Genomic DNA, 20,589 nt, shown 5'->3' on the forward strand with positions numbered 1-20,589 from the left:
GCGGTGCCAGGGGACAGCGGCGAGGCCAGTCCACATCCACCCCCGCAGCATCCGCCTCAAAGCCTTCTTAGTCCGAGCTTTCAGGTTCATTTGACGCCAGTGGGGGGCAAGGTTCGCCATCACCTCCTCCACTGGCGCACCATCACATCCGTCAGGTGGGTGCTGCAAATCGTCCGAAGGGGCTACTCCCTCCCCTTCGAGGCGACCCCTCCAGCAATGCCACCGCAGTACCACCGCGTGTCGGGGGATCACTTGCAACTTCTGCAAGAGGAAGTTACGGCCCTTTTGGCCAAGGGGGCCATCGAGCGCGTTCCTGGGCCAGAAGTAGGGTGTGGTTGTTACTCCCACTACTTTCTCGTTCCCAAGAAGGGCAAAGGGGGCCTACGCCCTATCTTGGACCTGCGGAACGTCAATGGCTTCCTCTGGAAGGAGAAGTTCAAGATGCTGACTTTGGCTCAGGTCTTAGCTGCCCTAGACCCTGGAAATTGGATGGTAGCGTTGGACACCCCCGTCCTACCGGCCCACCGGCGTTACCTGCGGTTCACGGTAGGCCACGAGCACTTTCAGTTTACCGTGCTCCCCTTCAGCCTTACCAGCGCCTCTCGGGTGTTCACGAAAGTGATGGTGGTGGTCGCAGCTCATCTGCGCAGATCAGGGGTGTCAGTCTTCCCCTATCTCGACGACTGGTTGTTGAAGGCAGGCTCGTCCCAGAAAGTCGTCAGCCACCTCCAGACTACGGCCGACCTCTTGCACCTGCTGGGGTTCTCCATCAATGTGCTGAAGTCACACCTGTGTCCCTCTCAGAAGCTCCTCTTCATCGGAGCGTTCTAAATTCGGCGCAGTTTCCGGTTTATTCTCCCGAACAGCGGTTCGGGATATTCAGGCTCTGATTCCGATCTTTCAGCCTTTATCCCGAGTCTGGGTCAGGTTGAAGCTGCGTCTTCTGGGGCTGATGGCCTCCTGCATCTTTCTGGTGCATCATGCCAGGTGGCGGATGCGGGCTCTGCAGTGAGACCTGAAGTTTCACGTCCTGATCTCCCTCCCCCTTCCTTCCCTCTGTCCGGGGAAGTGTAGTGCACGTGTTTGTAGTAGAGTGGGGTCTGCAATCCTATGGTCACCCCAGATTTTTGCTTTTTGCTTCACTGGTTTATGACTTTCCCTGGCTGTGGGCCTGCTAATCAGACCCACAGCCTAGCTGTTCTCTCTCTAAATTGACAACCATGTACTTTAGGTGCATTTACCAATTGGTACTGGGCCTCCTTGTCAGTCCCTGTACCCAGGGCATAGATGTACCCAGGGCCTACCAGGGGCTGAAGCATGTATTATGCCACCCCTGGCTGGCCATCTAAAACTGACACAACTGGCTGCATGACAGCTGGGGCAAGGTGGTGTAAACACCCTTTGCTGTAGATATAGTATACCTATATCTAACTCTAAAAATGAACACATATCCTCCTATCAGTCACTCCTATGGCAGGCCTTATCAATCCTGAAGGCAGAGTGCATGGAATTATGTGAGATGGTGCTCTAGCATGAGCTGAGCCTGTCTACAGCTTTCGGAACCAAGTCCTTTAGCTGTTTCCATGATAACGCTATACCATATACTCTTAAGTGCATTATCAACCTCGCGGTTAAATGCCAACTCTGGTATAACATTATCAAGACATGTCGAGTAAGGTGTCATACGAATTGGAATACTACCCCCTCGCCAATTCTGGCGACGGGGGTAGCATTCCACCCTTCTAGAGGGACACAACATGTATGTAACTGTGAACCCCGGTTAAGTTAACTCGAGCCTTGCCATCACAAAATGGATGCTGCCACCACAGACACAAGTCTGACCTCCTGCTGCTGGGAGTCCTTCCAGCGAGGGCGGCTTGGACAAAGGGTTTCCTGCCTTGGGAGGTGCTAGCACCACCCCAGACAGGATTTTGTGTATTTTGGGGAGGATAGGCCTGAAAGGAATGAGACATGCCTGGGGCACACAAGGTGTCCTGTGCATACACCGGTTCAAACCAGTTGCTGGGGCATCCCTGCCCCAGCCCTGGCGCGAAACCGGACAAAGGATAGGGGGTGTAACCACCCCCCTTCCTGGTCCCACCCAGGGGAGGGACCTAGTCAGTAGTGCAGCCCCCTTTAGCAGGATAAAGGTAGGAGCTGGTTGTAGGAGAGTAGGGTCTGCAATCCTATGATCACCCAGATTTTTGCTTTTTGCTTCACTGGTTTACGACTTTCCCTGGCTGTGGGCCTGCTAATCAGACCCACAGCCTAGCTGTTCTCTCTATTCCAAATTGTACCCAGGTACTGAATTGGCACTGGGCCCTCTCCAAGTCCCTGTAACCAGGGCAGAGGTTCACCCAGGAGTCTCCCAGGGGCTGCAGCATGTATTATGCCACCCCTGGGCTGACTAACTAAACAGACACAACTGGCTGCTTGACAGCTGGGGCAAGGTGGTGTAATCACCCTTTGCTTTAGATATAGTATACCTATATCTAAACCTAAAATGGGCACACAGATCTCCTATCAGTCACTCCTATGGCAGGCCTTAACAATCCTGAAGGCAGAGTGCTTGGAATCGTGTGAGATGGTGCTCTGGCATGAGCTGAGCCTGTCTGCGGCTTTCGGGATCTATCCCTTAGCCGTTTCCATGATAGCGTCAGACCATATACTTTTAAGTGCCTTATAATCCTCGCGGTTATGGTAACTTTGGTCTGACATTATCTAAACATGTCGTGTAAGGTGTCATACGCTTTGGAATACTACCCCCTCACCAGTTCTGGCGACGGGGGTAGCATTCCACCCCTCTAGAGGGAGAAGACATGTTGGTAGCCTGTAACCCCGGTTAAAGTTGGACATAGCCTCAGCTCCACAAAATGGATGCTGCCACCGAGACACAAGTCTGACCTCCTGCTGCTGGGAGTCCTTCCAGCGAGGAGTGTTTGGACAAAGGGTTTCCTGTCAGGGGCGGTGCTAGCACCATCCCAGACAGAGTTTTGTGTATCCCAGGTAGGCAGGGCTATAGAGGAAGGTGACTGCAAGTGGCACCCCGGTGCTCACTGTGCATATGCCGGCTCAAACCAGTTCCTGGGGCACACCAGCCCCTGAGCTGGGGAGAGACCGGACAAAGGAGAGGGGTGTAACCACCCCCCTCCTAGTCCCACCCATAGGGCAGGACTTAGTCGCGTGCCAGCCCCTTTTCTCAGGATAAAGGTAGGAGCAGCCCCCCTTCCAAATCAGATCATCTTTGAATCCTGAAACTACTTTCTACGAAAGGAACTCAAGACTTCTTCCTAAGATTTCTCCCTTGTGACTAAGGAGTAGTCACCCTGCACCCGCAGGCACCAACCAAGCATCGCGGTTTGCTGTAAGTCTCTCCTCCGTATCAAGACTGCCCAGCTCGACGAGAACCGGCTTCCCTGGCACCTCTGACCTCTACCTGCATCATCAGCCCAGCTGAGATTCGTGGGTGTGACGAGACCTCGAGGGACCGGCCATCTTCAAGACTGCACGACGCTTGCCCAGCACGACCACCGAGGGATCCTTGATTGAGTGCTTTGGGGTTTGAGAAGCCCCAACCCTGAGCAGCTCCAGCACCGAAGTCCAGCCCTCCAGCATCCACGAGATCTGCGTGGGGCCCTTCTGCTCTTTGCTGCTCACCGCGTTGTCCAGGACACTTGCCCGTTGGCTAAGTGGCCCTTCTGACGACGAACTACGACAACAACACCACTGGTCTGGCTGCTCCAGACTGGCCCTTGCTCCCCTCCAACAGAGGAGCACCCCGGACCCTCCTGGTCTACTCCCGACGCCATTTTGAGTCCACCGCGTGGGCTTGCATTTGCCAAGAGTTGTTGCCCCAATCCTGGGTCCAGCGACGTCGACAGCAGATACCACCGTGGGACAGCTCGCACCTCCATCCTGGTTGCCGACAACGCCTCCTGGTCCGAGAGACTGCAGAGCCCAGCATCACCCACTCACCTGGTCGAGGTGACTTCACCTGGTGCCATCCTGGTGCCCACCTAATCACTGGCTAGTGATTCAGGAATTGGTCCCCTCTGCTTACAGGTCTCCATCTTCATCGATCCAGGCTTGGATCACATCGAACATCTTCACTGGTCGCCTGCCAGCAACTTCTTCTTTCAGGCTCCATAGACTGCAACGAGGATTCCCGACGTCTTTTCAGACCTATGCAGCCGCAGCCCCTGGGCTAGGTAACCTAAGCATTTCGGTGCTCCAGCATAGCTTAACTATCTAAGTGTCCAGATCCTTTTTCGTTTCAGCTCTACCTAGTCGGATTCGTCCGATAACACTAACTTTGCATTTACTAGCCTCCATAGACTTTGTTCCGCATCCCGCGTGAGAGTGCACACTCTGCACCCGATCTCCCTAGACCTCCTGCTTGTAATCTAAAGGTTCAGTAGTCTAGTCCTAGCGATCCCAAAGCCTCTGAGAATAGTTACTTACCTGCTAATAATTCGCATTCCACTTTTGTAGTATATGGTTTTTCGTGCCCCTCGGGCATTTGTGTAAATTGTGCGACTTTAAGTATTTCTTTAAGAGTTTTGTATTGTGCTTAGCTCCCTGACTCATAAAGAGTTCAGGGTAGTACTGTTATAAATAAATATACTTTATTTTTCATAACAACTTGTGTGGTGTCCTTTCACTTGGTGTTCAAGGGGTAAATGTGATGGTAAAACAGCTGGCTTAACACGCCCTCTAGAGTTTAGCCTAAAGACTGCTCTTGTCCATGCTACTAGGATAGCTGGTCTATCAGGTTGACTTACAACCAATCATCAATAAGGGTCGTTTGGACTGATACATAGTGATCACTAGAATAGTGAGCACTGCATATCAGGCCAACTTCTCACATTGGTGAGCAGCGGTTGGGATTTGAGCTTGCTGTTGTTTTACCACACGTATCCTAAGAATATCATTTGAAAGATCACATAGGTACATATAACTTAACTTAGAATACTCTGAGTTCTACTGAACCAGCTGTTGTAGTATCATAGGGCTTAGCACACCCTAAACTACAACTCTAGCAAGGGATCAGTAGGTATACCCATAGTGTAGGTAGGTGCATCACTTACACCACACTAGAAGCATGTCTACCCAGGGAGAGTCTTCAGAGACTCCCCTAGTGGCTAGTGACCCTCCACAGGTCATCTCAAGATATGCAGCTCTCAGTTTCCAGGAGTTGAGACACTTGTGTACCTCCAGGAAATTGAAACAGGGGTCTAACCCCACCACTCCCTTTCTGTTAGGTCTCTTAGAGACATATGATGCTAGGAAAGCTTCTCATACAGATGGGAGTATGCCAGCCTTAGAGGGTACCCTTGGTGATCCAGACCTCCTTGACACTGAAAATGCAGTTGAGGAGGAGGAAGAAGAGGAACTCTCTGGGGATGAGGCAGACAACAGGCCTGAGCTAGTCAGCAGACTTACTAGGGCCAACTTAGACCTACTTAGGGAAGGATCTGGGGGACCCCCAGTACTGACCCTAATGAGGCCTAACCTTGGAGTTAGGAGAGATAGATCTCCTTCTAGGGACTCCAATAGATCTCTGCACTCTAATGCCTCTTCTCAGAGGAGAAGGATTTCTCCCCAGAGGAGATTGACTTCCCCTCAGAGAAGAGAGCATGAAGCAAGGATGAAACAGGCTAATCTAAGGATTGAAAGGGAAGAACTTGCCCTGGCCAAAGAGAAGCTTGCCTTTGCTAGAGAACAGCAGATGAGTGGGATAGTTCCCACTGGTGGCAGCAATCTCCCTAGAGATAAAGAAAGGAGTTTAGACACTAAGCACCTGAGTAAGATAGTGCCCCCCTTTAAACAAGGGGATGACATCCACAAGTGGATGGCTGCTTTGGAGAGGGCCTGCACTGTCCAGTGCATCCCCCAAAGTCAGTGGGCAGCTATACTGTGGCTCTCCTTTGAAGGCAAAGGTAGAGATAAGCTCCTCACTACTAGAGTTGAGGATGCTAACAATTACCAAGTCCTGAAGAATACACTGGTTGATGGGTTTGGCCTAACCACTGAGCAGTACAGGTTGCTGTTCAGGGATACCCAGAAAATTCAGTCTCAGGATTGGTCTGACTTTGTGGATTGTGCCACTAAGGCTTTGGAAGGCTGGTTGCTGGGTAGCAAGGTTACTGATTACACAGGGTTGTATAATCTGATCATGAGAGAGCAGATTTTAAATAACTGTCAGAACCAGTTGTTGCATCAGCACCTTGTTGACTCAGATCTGACCTCTCCCCAAGAATTGGGAAAGAAGGCAGACAGATGGGTCAGAACAAGGGTCAAGCAGAACCAGACTCAGAACCAGGGTGGTCAGAAGAAAGCAGACCAAAAGGGTAGTAACAAGAATGAACAAAATGACCAGAAGTCTTCAACAGGCCCCCAACAAACCAAAGAGGGTGGGGGGTCAGGCTTCACAGCAGAAAAAGAAGACTCAAGAAGGCCAGTCAAAAAGGTGGTGCCAGTACTGTAAAAGTAAGTCTCACTGGTTTAGTGAGTGCACCAAGAGAGGAGGGCAAACTCCTACCACTACAGCCCCTAAGGCAACTGCACCCCCTAGTACAGCCAGTAGTGGTAGTGCACCTCCCAAGGGAATAGTTGGGTTAACCTTGGGAACTGAGGGGTCTGACAACTTAGTTGGCACACTCACTCAGGCTGTCCTTGTCTGTACAGGGGATGTGGATATATCCCCTGATGCAAGTCCCAATACTTTGGGCAAATACAGGCAGACACCTTTAATTAATGGAAAAATGGCTCAGGCCTACAGGGACACTTGTGCCAGTGTCACAATGGTGACACCTAACTTTGTGTTCCCTGGACAGATCATGCCATGTGCAGACTACCTGGTGACCAATGCCAGCAACGTCACTACCAATCATAGTATGGCAGTTGTTGATTTCTCCTGGGGAGGGGTAAGTGGCCCAAAGAAGGTTGTGGTTAGTTCAGACCTCCCAGTAGAATGTCTGTTGGGCAATGATTTGGAAACATCCCTATGGTCAGAAGTGGAGCAGAGGACTCACATGGAAATGTTAGGCTTGCCAGCACATGTCCTTGCTGTGATTAGGTCACAGGCCAAAAGATGCCCCACTGAACAGGTGCTGGATCCTGGAAAAATGGACCAGACACCCTCCAAGAAGAGGAGCAGTAGGGATAAGGCATTGCCTTCCCCCTTGCCCCAGGTTGGGGATCAAGTCTCTGAGGAGGCTGATCTCAAAGAACTGAGGGAAACTGAGCCTAAAGAGCTTGAACCTGATCAGGTTGAGTTTCTGGGCTCAGGGGGACCCTCCAGGGAAGACCTGGGAAAGGCACAGTTGGACTGCCCCTCACTTGAACCCCTCAGACAGCAGGCTGCTGCTGAGGCTGCAGGGAATGCCACAAGTACCCACAAGGTATACTGGGATGATGGACTCCTGTACTCTGAGTCAAGAGACCCCAAGCCTGGTGCAACCAGGAGGCTGGTCATCCCCTTGTCTCAGAGAGGTTTCCTTCTTACCTTGGCCCATGAAATTCCCCTTGCAGGTCACTTAGGCCAGAACAAGACGTGGGACAGGCTTGTCACACACTTTCACTGGCCCCATATGAATGAAGATACCAAGGAGTTTTGTCGCTCCTGTGTCACTTGCCAAGCCAGTGGTAAGTCAGGTGGCATCACAAAGGCCCCCCTCATACCACTACCTGTGGTGGGGGTACCCTTTGAGAGAGTGGGGATTGACATTGTTGGTCCAATGGAACCCCAGACAGCATCAGGGCACAAGTTTATACTGGTGGTAGTGGATCATGCCACCAGGTATCCTGAAGCTATACCCCTTAGGACCACTACAGCACCTGTTGTGGCAAGAGCCCTAATTGGAGTGTTCTCCAGAGTGGGGTTCCCTAAGGAGGTCATCTCTGACAGAGGTGCAAACTTCATGTCAGGATATCTGACTGCAATGTGGAAGGAATGTGGTGTCAACTACAAGTTCACCACACCCTATCACCCACAGTGCAATGGGCTTGTTGAGAGATTCAACAGGACCCTCAAAGGGATGATTCATGGACTACCTAAACCCCTCAGAAGGAGGTGGGATGTCCTGATACCCTGCCTCTTGTTTGCTTACAGAGAGGTCCCACAGAAGGGGGTTGGCTACAGCCCTTTTGAACTTCTGTTTGGGCATCCTGTAAGAGGACCCCTTTGTTTGGTAAAGGAAGGATGGGAGAGACCTCTCAAAAAGCCTGGAACAAACATTGTGGACTATGTACTTGGTCTCCGCTCCAGGATGGCTGAGTACATGGAAAAGGCATCTAAAAACCTTGAGGCAAGCCAAGAACTCCAAAAAGCTTGGCATGACCAAAAGGCTCTCCTGACTCTGTCCAAGCCTGGACAGAAGGTGTGGGTGCTGGAGCCAGTGGCCCCAGCAGCACTCAAAGACAAATGGTCTGGGCCCCACACAATCATTGAGCAAAAGGGAGAGGTCACCTACCTGGTGGACCTTGGAACTCCCAGGAGTCCCCTCAGGGTGCTCCATGTAAACAGGCTCAAGGCATATGTCGACAGGAAGGACATGGGCTTGCTCATGGCCACAGATGAGGGACAGGAGGAAGAGAGTGACCCTCTCCCAGACCTGCTCACTCAGAATCCTGATGATGGATCGGTAGATGGTGTTGTCTTTTGTGGCAGCCTCTCTGAACATCAGCAACAGGATTGTAGACAGGTTCTGCAATCCTTTAGACATATGTTCTCTCTGACACCCAGTCAAACTAATTGGTGTATCCATGAGGTTGACACTGGGGACAGTCTGCCTGTCAAGAGTAAAATCTACAGACAGCCTGATCATGTCAGAGACTGCATCAAGACAGAAGTGCAAAAAATGTTGGAGCTGGGAGTCATTGAGCCCTCAGATAGCCCTTGGGCTAGCCCAGTAGTTCTAGTGCCAAAGCCTCACACCCAGGGTGGTAAGAAAGAGATGAGGTTTTGCGTAGACTACAGAGGCCTCAATGTAGTCACTAAGACTGATGCTCACCCAATACCAAGAGCAGATGAACTTGTAGATAGATTGGCTTCTGCCAACTACTTAAGTACATTTGACCTGACAGCTGGGTATTGGCAAATCAGGTTAGCTGAGGAGGCCAAACCCAAGACAGCATTTTCTACCCCTGGTGGGCATTATCAGTTTGTGGTAATGCCCTTTGGTTTGAAAAATGCACCTGCCACCTTCCAAAGGCTGGTGAATCAAGTTCTCACTGGGTTGGATGACTTCTGTGCAGCATATCTTGATGATATAGCTGTCTTTAGTTCCACCTGGGAGGATCACCTGGTCCACCTGAGGAAAGTGTTAGAGGCACTGCAAAAGGCAGGTCTCACTATCAAGGCCACTAAGTGCCAGATAGGGCAGACACAGGTTGTATACCTGGACCACCTTGTAGGTGGAGGCCAGGTTCAGCCATTGGAGAGCAAGATACAGGCCATCAAGGACTGGGCTCTTCCAACCACCCAGACTCAGGTTCGAGCTTTCTTGGGCCTGACTGGTTACTATAGAAAATGTGTCAAGAATTATGGGTCCATTGTGACTCCACTTAATGACCTGACAAGTAAAAAGATGCCAAAGAAAGTTCAGTGGACAGCAAGCTGTCAGAAAGCATTTGATGACCTAAAGCAGGCCATGTGCACAGCACCTATCCTGAAGAGTCCAGACTACTCCAAGACCTTCATTGTCCAAACAGATGCTTCTGAGTTGGGTGTGGGAGCTGTTCTATCTCAGCTGAATTTTGATGGTAACAACCAGCCCATTGCTTTTATTAGCAGAAGGCTGACCCCCAGAGAGAAAAATTGGTCAGCTATTGAGAGGGAGGCCTTTGCTGTGGTATGGGCCCTGAAAAAGTTGAGGTCATACTTGTTTGGCACTCACTTTAAGATTCAGACCGACCATAAGCCCCTCTTATGGCTAAATCAGATGAAGGGTGAAAACCCCAAACTACTTAGGTGGTCCATTTCCCTACAGGGGATGGAGTTTACAGTGGAGCATAGACCTGGTACTGATCATGGCAATGCTGATGGGCTCTCCAGGTGTTTCCACTTAGAGCAAGAAGACTCACCTGGTCAAGGTTAGCTTATTGTCCCAAAGTTTGGGGGGGGGGGTCATGTAGGAGAGTAGGGTCTGCAATCCTATGATCACCCAGATTTTTGCTTTTTGCTTCACTGGTTTACGACTTTCCCTGGCTGTGGGCCTGCTAATCAGACCCACAGCCTAGCTGTTCTCTCTATTCCAAATTGTACCCAGGTACTGAATTGGCACTGGGCCCTCTCCAAGTCCCTGTAACCAGGGCAGAGGTGCACCCAGGAGTCTCCCAGGGGCTGCAGCATGTATTATGCCACCCCTGGGCTGACTAACTAAACAGACACAACTGGCTGCTTGACAGCTGGAGCAAGGTGTGTAATCACCCTTTGCTTTAGATATAGTATACCTATGTCTAAACCTAAAATGGGCACACAGATCTCCTATCAGTCACTCCTATGGCAGGCCTTAACAATCCTGAAGGCAGAGTGCTTGGAATCGTGTGAGATGGTGCTCTGGCATGAGCTGAGCCTGTCTGCGGCTTTCGGGATCTATCCCTTAGCTGTTTCCATGATAGCGTCAGACCATATACTTTTAAGTGCCTTATAATCCTCGCGGTTATGGTAACTTTGGTCTGACATTATCTAAACATGTCGTGTAAGGTGTCATACGCTTTGGAATACTACCCCCTTGCCAGTTCTGGCGACGGGGGTAGCATTCCACCCCTCTAGAGGGAGAAGACATGTTGGTAGCCTGTAACCCCGGTTAAAGTTGGACATAGCCTCAGCTCCACAAAATGGATGCTGCCACCGAGACACAAGTCTGACCTCCTGCTGCTGGGAGTCCTTCCAGAGAGGAGTGTTTGGACAAAGGGTTTCCTGTCAGGGGCGGTGCTAGCACCATCCCAGACAGAGTTTTGTGTATCCCAGGTAGGCAGGGCTATAGAGGAAGGTGACTGCAAGTGGCACCCCGGTGCTCACTGTGCATATGCCGGCTCAAACCAGTTCCTGGGGCACACCAGCCCCTGAGCTGGGGAGAGACCGGACAAAGGAGAGGGGTGTAACCACCCCCCTCCTAGTCCCACCCATAGGGCAGGACTTAGTCGCGTGCCAGCCCCTTTTCTCAGGATAAAGGTAGGAGCAGGCCCCCTTCCAAATCAGATCATCTTTGAATCCTGAAACTACTTTCTACAAAAGGAACTCAAGACTTCTTCCTAAGATTTCTCCCTTGTGACTAAGGAGTAGTCACCCTGCACCCGCAGGCACCAACCAAGCATCGCGGTTTGCTGTAAGTCTCTCCTCCGGATCAAGACTGCCCAGCTCGACGAGAACCGGCTTCCCTGGCACCTCTGACCTCTACCTGCATCATCAGCCCAGCTGAGATTCGTGGGTGTGACGAGACCTCGAGGGACCGGCCATCTTCAAGACTGCACGACGCTTGCCCAGCACGACCACCGAGGGATCCTTGAGTGAGTGCTTTGGGGTTTGAGAAGCCCCAACCCTGAGCAGCTCCAGCACCGAAGTCCAGCCCTCCAGCATCCACGAGATCTGCGTGGGGCCCTTCTGCTCTTTGCTGCTCACCGCGTTGTCCAGGACACTTGCCCGTTGGCTAAGTGGCCCTTCTGACGACGAACTACGACGACAACACCGCTGGTCTGGTTGCTCCAGACTGGCCCTTGCTCCCCTCCAACAGAGGAGCACCCCGGACCCTCCTGGTCCACTCCCGACGCCATTTTGAGTCCACTGCGTGGGCTTGCATTTGCCAAGAGTTGTTGCCCCAATCCTGGGTCCAGCGACGTCGACAGCAGATACCACCGTGGGACAGCTCGCACCTCCATCCTGGTCGCCGACAACGCCTCCTGGTCCGAGAGACTGCAGAGCCCAGCGTCACCCACTCACCTGGTCGAGGTGACTTCGCCCGGTGCCATCCTGGTGCCCACCTAATCACTGGCTAGTGATTCAGGACTTGGTCCCCTCTGCTTACAGGTCTCCATCTTCATCGATCCAGGCTTGGATCACATCGAACATCTTCACTGGTCGCCTGCCAGCAACTTCTTCTTTCAGGCTCCATAGACTGCAACGAGGATTCCCGACGTCTTTTCAGACCTATGCAGCCGCAGCCCCTGGGCTAGGTAACCTAAGCATTTCGGTGCTCCAGCATAGCTTAACTATCTAAGTGTCCAGATCCTTTTTCGTTTCAGCTCTACCTAGTCGGATTCGTCCGATAACACTAACTTTGCATTTACTAGCCTCCATAGACTTTGTTCCGCATCCCGCGTGAGAGTGCACACTCTGCACCCGATCTCCCTAGGCCTCCTGCTTGTAATCTAAAGGTTCAGTAGTCTAGTCCTAGCGATCCCAAAGCCTCTGAGAATAGTTACTTACCTGCTAGTAATTCGCATTCCACTTTTGTAGTATATGGTTTTTCGTGCCCCTCGGGCATTTGTGTAAATTGTGCGACTTTAAGTATTTCTTTAAGAGTTTTGTATTGTGCTTAGCTCCCTGACTCATAAAGAGTTCAGGGCAGTACAGTTATAAATAAATATACTTTATTTTTCATAACAACTTGTGTGGTGTCCTTTCACTTGGTGTTCAAGGGGTAAATGTGATGGTAAAACAGCTGGCTTAACACGCCCTCTAGAGTTTAGCCTAAAGACTGCTCTTGTCCATGCTACTAGGATAGCTGGTCTATCAGGTTGACTTACAACCAATCATCAATAAGGGTCGTTTGGACTGATACATAGTGATCACTAGAATAGTGAGCACTGCATATCAGGCCAACTTCTCACATTGGTGAGCAGCGGTTGGGATTTGAGCTTGCTGTTGTTTTACCACACGTATCCTAAGAATATTATTTGAAAGATCACATAGGTACATAGGTACATATAACTTAACTTAGAATACTCTGAGTTCTACTGAACCAGCTGTTGTAGTATCATAGGGCTTAGCACACCCTAAACTACAACTCTAGCAAGGGATCAGTAGGTATACCCATAGTGTAGGTAGGTGCATCACTTACACCACACTAGAAGCATGTCTACCCAGGGAGAGTCTTCAGAGACTCCCCTAGTGGCTAGTGACCCTCCACAGGTCATCTCAAGATATGCAGCTCTCGGTTTCCAGGAGTTGAGACACTTGTGTACCTCCAGGAAATTGAAACAGGGGTCTAACCCCACCTCTCCCTTTCTGTTAGGTCTCTTAGAGACATATGATGCTAGGAAAGCTTCTCATACAGATGGGAGTATGCCAGCCTTAGAGGGTACCCTTGGTGATCCAGACCTCCTTGACACTGAAAATGCAGTTGAGGAGGAGGAAGAAGAGGAACTCTCTTGGGATGAGGCAGACAACAGGCCTGAGCTAGTCAGCAGACTTACTAGGGCCAACTTAGACCTACTTAGGGAAGGATCTGGGGGACCCCCAGTACTGACCCTAATGAGGCCTAACCTTGGAGTTAGGAGAGATAGATCTCCTTCTAGGGACTCCAATAGATCTCTGCACTCTAATGCCTCTTCTCAGAGGAGAAGGATTTCTCCCGGGAGGAGATTGACTTCCCCTCAGAGAAGAGAGCATGAAGCAAGGATGAAACAGGCTAATCTAACGATTGAAAGGGAAGAACTTGCCCTGGCCAAAGAGAAGCTTGCCTTTGCTAGAGAACAGCAGATGAGTGGGATAGTTCCCACTGGTGGCAGCAATCTCCCTAGAGATAAAGAAAGGAGTTTAGACACTAAACACCTGAGTAAGATAGTGCCCCCCTTTAAACAAGGGGATGACATCCACAAGTGGATGGCTGCTTTGGAGAGGGCCTGCCCTGTCCAGTGCATCCCCCAAAGTCAGTGGGCAGCTATACTGTGGCTCTCCTTTGAAGGCAAAGGTAGAGATAAGCTCCTCACTACTAGAGTTGAGGATGCTAACAATTACCAAGTCCTGAAGAATACACTGGTTGATGGGTTTGGCCTAACCACTGAGCAGTACAGGTTGCTGTTCAGGGATACCCAGAAAATTCAGTCTCAGGATTGGTCTGACTTTGTGGATTGTGCCACTAAGGCTTTGGAAGGCTGGTTGCTGGGTAGCAAGGTTACTGATTACACAGGGTTGTATAATCTGATCATGAGAGAGCAGATTTTAAATAACTGTCAGAACCAGTTGTTGCATCAGCACCTTGTTGACTCAGATCTGACCTCTCCCCAAGAATTGGGAAAGAAGGCAGACAGATGGGTCAGAACAAGGGTCAAGCAGAACCAGACTCAGAACCAGGGTGGTCAGAAGAAAGCAGACCAAAAGGGTAGTAACAAGAATGAACAAAATGACCAGAAGTCTTCAACAGGCCCCCAACAAACCAAAGATGGTGGGGGTCAGGCTTCACAGCAGAAAAAGAAGACTCAAGAAGGCCAGTCAAAAAGGTGGTGCCAGTACTGTAAAAGTAAGTCTCACTGGTTTAGTGAGTGCACCAAGAGAGGAGGGCAAACTCCTACCACTACAGCCCCTAAGGCAACTGCACCCCCTAGTACAGCCAGTAGTGGTAGTGCACCTCCCAAGGGAATAGTTGGGTTAACCTTGGGAACTGAGGGGTCTGACAACTTAGTTGGCACACTCACTCAGGCTGTCCTTGTCTGTACAGGGGACGTGGATATATCCCCTGATGCAAGTCCCAATACTTTGGGCAAATACAGGCAGACACCTTTAATTAATGGAAAAATGGCTCAGGCCTACAGGGACACTTGTGCCAGTGTCACAATGGTGACACCTAACTTTGTGTTCCCTGGACAGATCATGCCAGGTGCAGACTACCTGGTGACCAATGCCAGCAACGTCACTACCAATCATAGTATGGCAGTTGTTGATTTCTCCTGGGGAGGGGTAAGTGGCCCAAAGAAGGTTGTGGTTAGTTCAGACCTCCCAGTAGAATGTCTGTTGGGCAATGATTTGGAAACATCCCTATGGTCAGAAGTGGAGCAGAGGACTCACATGGAAATGTTAGGCTTGCCAGCACATGTCCTTGCTGTGACTAGGTCACAGGCCAAAAGATGCCCCACTGAACAGGTGCTGGATCCTGGAACAATGGACCAGACACCTTCCAAGAAGAGGAGCAGTAGGGATAAGGCATTGCCTTCCCCCTTGCCCCAGGTTGGGGATCAAGTCTCTGAGGAGGCTGATCTCAAAGAACTGAGGGAAACTGAGCCTAAAGAGCTTGAACCTGATCAGGTTGAGTTTCTGGGCTCAGGGGGACCCTCCAGGGAAGACCTGGGAAAGGCACAGTTGGACTGCCCCTCACTTGAACCCCTCAGACAGCAGGCTGCTGCTGAGGCTGCAGGGAATGCCACAGGTACCCACAAGGTATACTGGGATGATGGACTCCTGTACTCTGAGTCAAGAGACCCCAAGCCTGGTGCAACCAGGAGGCTGGTCATCCCCTTGTCTCAGAGAGGTTTCCTTCTTACCTTGGCCCATGAAATTCCCCTTGCAGGTCACTTAGGCCAGAACAAGACGTGGGACAGGCTTGTCACACACTTTCACTGGCACCATATGAATGAAGATACCAAGGAGTTTTGTCGCTCCTGTGTCACTTGCCAAGCCAGTGGTAAGTCAGGTGGCATCACAAAGGCCCCCCTCATACCACTACCTGTGGTGGGGGTACCCTTTGAGAGAGTGGGGATTGACATTGTTGGTCCAATGGAACCCCAGACAGCATCAGGGAACAAGTTTATACTGGTGGTAGTGGATCATGCCACCAGGTATCCTGAAGCTATACCCCTTAGGACCACTACAGCACCTGTTGTGGCAAGAGCCCTAATTGGAGTGTTCTCCAGAGTGGGGTTCCCTAAGGAGGTCGTCTCTGACAGAGGTGCAAACTTCATGTCAGGATATCTGACTGCAATGTGGAAGGAATGTGGTGTCAACTACAAGTTCACCACACCCTATCACCCACAGTGCAATGGGCTTGTTGAGAGATTCAACAGGACCCTCAAAGGGATGATTCATGGACTACCTGAACCCCTCAGAAGGAGGTGGGATGTCCTGATACCCTGCCTCTTGTTTGCTTACAGAGAGGTCCCACAGAAGGGGGTTGGCTACAGCCCTTTTGAACTTCTGTTTGGGCATCCTGTAAGAGGACCCCTTTGTTTGGTAAAGGAAGGATGGGAGAGACCTCTCAAAAAGCCTGGAACAAACATTGTGGACTATGTACTTGGTCTCCGCTCCAGGATGGCTGAGTACCTGGAAAAGGCATCTAAAAACCTTGAGGCAAGCCAAGAACTCCAAAAAGCTTGGCATGACCAAAAGGCTGTCCTGACTCTGTACAAGCCTGGACAGAAGGTGTGGGTGCTGGAGCCAGTGGCCCCAGCAGCACTCAAAGACAAATGGTCTGGGCCCCACACAATCATTGAGCAAAAGGGAGAGGTCACCTACCTGGTGGACCTTGGAACTCCCAGGAGCCCCCTCAGAGTGCTCCATGTAAACAGGCTCAAGGCATATGTCGACAGGAAGGACATGGGCTTGCTCATGGCCACAGATGAGGGACAGGAGGAAGAGAGTGACCCTCTCCCAGACCTGCTCACTCAGAATCCTGATGATGGATCGGTAGATGGTGTTGTCTTTTGTGGCAGCCTCTCTGAACATCAGCAACAGGATTGTAGACAGGTTCTGCAATCCTTTAGACATATGTTCTCTCTGACACCCAGTCAAACTAATTGGTGTATCCATGAGGTTGACACTGGGGACAGTCTGCCTGTCAAGAGTAAAATCTACAGACAGCCTGATCATGTCAGAGACTGCATCAAGACAGAAGTGCAGAAAATGTAGGAGCTGGGAGTCATTGAGCCCTCAGATAGCCCTTGGGCTAGCCCAGTAGTTCTAGTGCCAAAGCCTCACACCCAGGGTGGTAAGAAAGAGATGAGGTTTTGCGTAGACTACAGGGCCTCAATGCAGTCACTAAGACTGATGCCCACCCAATACCAAGAGCAGATGAACTTATAGATAGATTGGCTTCTGCCAACTACTTAAGTACATTTGACCTGACAGCTGGGTATTGGCAAATCAGGTTAGCTGAGGAGGCCAAACCCAAGACAGCATTTTCTACCCCTGGTGGGCATTATCAGTTTGTGGTAATGCCCTTTGGTTTGAAAAATGCACCTGCCACCTTCCAAAGGCTGGTGAATCAAGTTCTCACTGGGTTGAATGACTTCTGTGCAGCATATCTTGATGATATAGCTGTCTTTAGTTCCACCTGGGAGGATCACCTGGTCCACCTGAGGAAAGTGTTAGAGGCGCTGCAAAAGGCAGGTCTCACTATCAAGGCCACTAAGTGCCAGATAGGGCAGACACAGGTTGTATACCTGGACCACCTTGTAGGTGGAGGCCAGGTTCAGCCATTGGAGAGCAAGATACAGGCCATCAAGGACTGGGCTCCTCCAACCACCCAGACTCAGGTTCGAGCTTTCTTGGGCCTGACTGGTTACTATAGAAAATTTGTCAAGAATTATGGGTCCATTGTGACTCCACTTAATGACCTGACAAGTAAAAAGATGCCAAAGAAAGTTCAGTGGACAGCAAGCTGTCAGAAAGCATTTGATGACCTAAAGCAGGCCATGTGCACAGCACATATCCTGAAGAGTCCAGACTACTCCAAGACCTTCATTGTCCAAACAGATGCTTCTGAGTTGGGTGTGGGAGCTGTTCTATCTCAGCTGAATTTTGATGGTAACGACCAGCCCATTGCTTTTATTAGCAGAAGGCTGACCCCCAGAGAGAAAAATTGGTCAGCTATTGAGAGGGAGGCCTTTGCTGTGGTATGGGCCCTGAAAAAGTTGAGGTCATACTTGTTTGGCACTCACTTTAAGATTCAGACCGACCATAAGCCCCTCTTATGGCTAAATCAGATGAAGGGTGAAAACCCCAAACTACTTAGGTGGTCCATTTCCCTACAGGGGATGGATTTTACAGTGGAGCATAGACCTGGTACTGATCATGGCAATGCTGATGGGCTCTCCAGGTATTTCCACTTAGAGCAAGAAGACTCACCTGGTCAAGGTTAGCTTATTGTCCCAAAGTTTGGGACGGGGGTCATGTAGGAGAGTAGGGTCTGCAATCCTATGATCACCCAGATTTTTGCTTTTTGCTTCACTGGTTTACGACTTTCCCTGGCTGTGGGCCTGCTAATCAGACCCACAGCCTAGCTGTTCTCTCTATTCCAAATTGTACCCAGGTACTGAATTGGCTGTGGGCCCTCTCCAAGTCCCTGTAACCAGGGCAGAGGTGCACCCAGGAGTCTCCCAGGGGCTGCAGCATGTATTATGCCACCCCTGGGCTGACTAACTAAACAGACACAACTGGCTGCTTGACAGCTGGGGCAAGGTGGTGTAATCACCCTTTGCTTTAGATATAGTATACCTATATCTAAACCTAAAATGGGCACACAGATCTCCTATCAGTCACTCCTATGGCAGGCCTTAACAATCCTGAAGGCAGAGTGCTTGGAATCGTGTGAGATGGTGCTCTGGCATGAGCTGAGCCTGTCTGCGGCTTTCGGGATCTATCCCTTAGCCGTTTCCATGATAGCGTCAGACCATATACTTTTAAGTGCCTTATAATCCTCGTGGTTATGGTAACTTTGGTCTGACATTATCTAAACATGTCGTGTAAGGTGTCATACGCTTTGGAATACTACCCCCTCGCCAGTTCTGGCGACGGGGGTAGCATTCCACCCCTCTAGAGGGAGAAGACATGTTGGTAGCTTGTAGACCAAAGCTCTGTGGCAGAGGGCAGAGGTGACTGCGCGCTGAGCGCTAACTTTTAACTTTTAATTTTAAAATACCTGGAGATCTCTGCTGCTGACTGCGAGCAGATTCATGCTTGGACCGCCCCACTGAATACGAGCGGCGAGCGGTAACTGGAATCATCTTAATCACTTCCCCCCTATCCCGCCCTCTTGACTCCTCCCCTCACTGGCGTCACCGCCTATATAGGCTCCGCCCATCTGGCCTCGCGTTGTAGACCAAAGCTCTGTGGCAGAGGGCAGAGGTGACTGCGCGCTGAGCGCTAACTTTTAACTTTTAATTTTAAAATACCTGGAGATCTCTGCTGCTGACTGCGAGCAGATTCATGCTTGGACCGCCCCGCTGAATACGAGCGGCGAGCGGTAACTGGAATCATCTTAATCACTTCCCCCCTATCCCGCCCTCTTGACTCCTCCCCTCACTGGCGTCACCGCCTATATAGGCTCCGCCCATCTGGCCTCGCGTTGTAGACCAAAGCTCTGTGGCAGAGGGCAGAGGTGACTGCGCGCTGAGCGCTAACTTCTAACTTTTAATTTTAAAATACCTGGAGATCTCTGCTGCTGACTGCGAGCAGATTCATGCTTGGACCGCCCCGCTGAATACGAGCGGCGAACGGTAACTGGAATCATCTTAATCACTTCCCCCCTATCTCGCCCTCTTGACTCCTCCCCTCACTGGCGTCACCGCCTATATAGGCTCCGCCCATCTGGCCTCGCGTTGTAGACCAAAGCTCTGTGGCAGAGGGCAGAGGTGACTGCGCGCTGAGCGCTAACTTTTAACTTTTAATTTTAAAATACCTGGAGATCTCTGCTGCTGACTGCGAGCAGATTCATGCTTGGACCGCCCCGCTGAATACGAGCGGCGAGCGGTAACTGGAATCATCTTAATCACTTCCCCCCTATCCCGCCCTCTTGACTCCTCCCCTCACTGGCGTCACCGCCTATATAGGCTCCGCCCATCTGGCCTCGCGTTGTAGACCAAAGCTCTGTGGCAGAGGGCAGAGGTGACTGCGCGCTGAGCGCTAACTTTTAACTTTTAATTTTAAAATACCTGGAGATCTCTGCTGCTGACTGCGAGCAGATTCATGCTTGGACCGCCCCGCTGAATACGAGCGGCGAGCGGTAACTGGAATCATCTTAATCACTTCCCCCCTATCCCGCCCTCTTGACTCCTCCCCTCACTGGCGTCACCGCCTATATAGGCTCCGCCCATCTGGCCTCGCGTTGTAGACCAAAGCTCTGTGGCAGAGGGCAGAGGTGACTGCGCGCTGAGCGCTAACTTCTAACTTTTAATTTTAAAATACCTGGAGATCTCTGCTGCTGACTGCGAGCAGATTCATGCTTGGACCGCCCCGCTGAATACGAGCGGCGAACGGTAACTGGAATCATCTTAATCACTTCCCCCCTATCTCGCCCTCTTGACTCCTCCCCTCACTGGCGTCACCGCCTATATAGGCTCCGCCCATCTGGCCTCGCGTTGTAGACCAAAGCTCTGTGGCAGAGGGCAGAGGTGACTGCGCGCTGAGCGCTAACTTTTAACTTTTAATTTTAAAATACCTGGAGATCTCTGCTGCTGACTGCGAGCAGATTCATGCTTGGACCGCCCCGCTGAATACGAGCGGCGAGCGGTAACTGGAATCATCTTAATCACTTCCCCCCTATCCCGCCCTCTTGACTCCTCCCCTCACTGGCGTCACCGCCTATATAGGCTCCGCCCATCTGGCCTCGCGTTGTAAACCAAAGCTCTGTGGCAGAGGGCAGAGGTGACTGCGCG

This window comes from Lissotriton helveticus, chromosome 2_1 (genome assembly GCF_964261635.1).
Source record: "Lissotriton helveticus chromosome 2_1, aLisHel1.1, whole genome shotgun sequence".
Taxonomy (NCBI): Eukaryota; Metazoa; Chordata; class Amphibia; order Caudata; family Salamandridae; genus Lissotriton; species Lissotriton helveticus.